The 3,314-nt window shown below is 47.1% G+C and overlaps 1 pseudogene; it reads left to right on the top strand.

Annotated features, from left to right (window-relative positions):
* The first annotated feature begins 530 nt into the window (after positions 1 to 530).
* Positions 531 to 1,435, top strand: LOC114034631 (annotated as a pseudogene).
* Positions 1,436 to 3,314: the final 1,879 nt, after the last annotated feature.

Below are 3,314 nucleotides of genomic sequence, written 5' to 3'. Positions count from 1 at the left end.
TATTGCTACTCCCTTGAATGGTAAATCAGAGCCCCTGCCTCTCTTTGATCCTCTAGCCTGGCTACTCACACCATTTGGATAAGAAGGGAATGATCAAATGTAATCCTTATGGCAGGATGGTGAACCACCAGGCTTTATAATCTGCCCAGCCATTGCTCCTTAAGATCTACTGGGTCCTATTATCTGCCCTGCAGCTATACTCTCAAAACTTCTAGGTATTGTCATTTAACTTGTGCATACACCTAGAGAATTCCTGGTCCTTGATTTCTGCCTCATTTCCAAACCCTAAGGGTCACCAGACTTTTGCTCTGTTATTGAATCCTCCCATATGTAGAGTCTCCCTTATTTTGAAAGTAAACTCCCACGGTTCATGCCGCCCCCCTTCCTCCCGCCGCGCTCTCCTAAGCTACATGCAAATGAGGTTCTGTTTAAAATCCAGTTTGGCCAGTGAGGCCCCTGTACATCCACATTAGTCTCTTCAGGCAACACTTTTCTTTCTCCATTGGTTCTCCTACCTTTTGAAAAAGGAAATGATCATTGAGCCTAAGTCCTGTGGACTGGCCCCCCAAATCCCCAGCACCTGATGGACCCTTCCAGCCCAAAGCCAGCAGCCAAGGAGACAGAGTCCTCCAGCCGATACCCATGGCGTGCACCTCCGTCGCTGCCGCCGCGCAGGCGGGCTGGCTCCTCCGCTGACTCCTCCTTGAGCCGGACGTTCTCCCCATCCACCAGCAAACAGGGTGGTGGGCCCTGAGGCTCTACGCCAGGGGAAACACCCTGAGGCTGTGGTTGGAGGTGGAGTCCTGTTGATCGAAGCCCAGGGTATCCCATACATCGTGCCCCAGGCAGGTGAGGTGGGCAGGAGGTCCTGGGCCGGCGGGCATCACATTTCTGCCCTCTCTCCCTTTGTGCCGTTCCCTACTTCTCAGACCGCATCTCTCACTCAGAACTCAAGTCACACACCTGCCCAGCCTGTGGCAAGACCTTCAAATGGGCTTAGCGGGAGAAGAGAACATCCATGCTGGCCTGTGGCCCTAACTGTGTCCTCTGCCCGCGGCGTTTCCGTGAAGCTGGGGAGCTGACCCACCATGGCTGTGTGTACTCAGGCGAGCGTCCCTACCAGTGCCCCATCTGTTGGCTTCGCTTCACTGAGGGCGACACTCTACGGTGACATGCCCATCGCAAGCATCCGCCACCCCCATTTTCTCCCAGCTCCTTCGCAGGCCCCAGCATGGACCCGCTTTGGCTGGAGGCAATGGTCCTAGAGCTGTCCCCCAGCCCGGACCCTGCCCAGGTGGACGCTGAGGAAGAACTACAGAAGTCAACCAGCCTGGATTCTGCTCTTGGAGACCTGGGGAGGAGCCTGAGCAATCAATCCCTCAGTCCAGATGCTCCCCAGGAAGACCTAGAAGATCTAGAAGAAAAGCCAGAATGATGGTCTTGGCCCAGATCTTCCCCGTGTGGACCCTGCAGAAAACCCTCCACAGGTTCCCTGCACAGAACAAGCCAGCGTGAACCTCTCTGGGGTTGGGCCTGCAGAAGACCAAGAGTGATCTCCAGGTGGGAACCTGCAGAAGACCAGGAACAAAACTGCGGCCTGATCATTCCCCTCCCCCGGCCCACCCCGGCCCCCAAGAAGACTCAGAACAATCCCCCAGGCTGGGCAGACTCCAGTGAAGGCTGGGGGTGATTCCTCAGCTGGGAGTAGCCCCTGAGGATCCCGAGGAGGCCAAGGGTCCCCGTATCTGAAGTGGTTCTAGCTGAGCCAGGGCTTGGAATGATGGGAGCCCAGGTGTCTCGGCAGGGAGTGGGGTAGGAGGTCTGTCTCTTAGAGGAGAGGAGAGACTCCTTTCTCAGAACTAGATTTGGGGTGGATATGGGGCCAAGGAAATAAATGTGTCTGTATGCTGGCCAAAAAAAAAAAAAAAAAAAAGTAAGCTGCTTTAGAGAAGGAATGTCTTGCTTTTCTATTTGTATCCCTAATGCTTAGTACAGTACTTAGCTCACATATTAACACCTTAATAAATGATTTTTCATTCTTTCACTCTGAGTTTGCCCTTTAACACTTTGGCCTTCTCTCTTGCTGTTCCCAAAATCTAGTTGGTCCAGGAACTTGGTATTGTCCCTGAACTTATCCTCTTTTCTTCAGGAAGTTTGGTCCAGGAATTTCACTGCTGGGAGATATTTCTTTGGAGAATTCTTTTGCCATTCTGCTCCTGCATTTCCACGGACAATTGAGGAGAGAGAAAAAAAAAATCAGAGTTTTGTGTATATGTGTGCATGTGTTTGTGTGTGTGCGTGTGTGCGTGTACTCGCTATTCATATAATCTACCTGTGGTTGTCACTGAACTTTTTGAGCTGAAGTGTCTGAATTTATCAATTTGCATAACATTGATCTAGCTTAATCCACAATTATTCTCACTCATATTGTAGCTATATTGAGTTACTGGATCGACTGTTTTTAATTAGTTAATGAGTATATCTGGTTAAAACAATAAAAATTGAATTGAACACAGTGCCTATTAAATAAGATAATGTATGAAAAGCATTTTGTAAAATTTAAAGCTCTATGTAAATGTGAGCTATGATAACAATTATATTTTTATGGGAGGGCAAAAGGGAATAAACATATCTGCTTCTAGATACATCACTATATCTAGAGATGTATCTATCTATATATATATGTATCTAGATATGTATATCTAAATGTAGAAATATAGATAGATAGACTCACCATTTGATCTTCACAAAGATCCTGCAAGATAGGTGCTGTTATTATCCCTATTTTATGGTTGAGGAAACTGAGGCAAACAGAAGTTAAGTGACTTTCCCAGGGTCATACAGCTACTGTCTGAGGTCAAATTAAAAACTCAGGTCTCCCTGACTCCAGGTCTAGGGCTATATCCACCATACCATTTAGCTTCCTCTACTGGACCCATGATTTTTATTAGTATAGGGAGGTCCTGATGAGGGACTTGTACTACCAATGTAGAACAAGTCCCTCCCTTCCTCTCTCCCTCCCTCCTCCTCTGCAATGAAAGGCCTAGCCAGTTACCTGAGGGTATTGAGAAATTAAATGATTACACCAGCAGGGGGCAGAGGGAAACTGGAACCTGAGTTTTCCTAAATCAGGTCTCTATGTACTATGACAAACTTAATAATAATAATAATAACAATAACAATAATAATTATTATTATAATAATACCAAATACCAGCATGATTTTTAACTGACTTACCTCACTTTTAAAAAGTTAATTACAAAGTGTCCCAAAGGTCTTAGTGCAGTTTTCAGCTTTAATAGCTGTGTCTATTG

This window comes from Vombatus ursinus, unplaced genomic scaffold (assembly GCF_900497805.2).
Source record: "Vombatus ursinus unplaced genomic scaffold, bare-nosed wombat genome assembly UNPS02009062.1, whole genome shotgun sequence".
Lineage (NCBI taxonomy): Eukaryota > Metazoa > Chordata > Mammalia > Diprotodontia > Vombatidae > Vombatus > Vombatus ursinus.
This window is presented reverse-complemented; position numbering and strand designations above follow the sequence as displayed.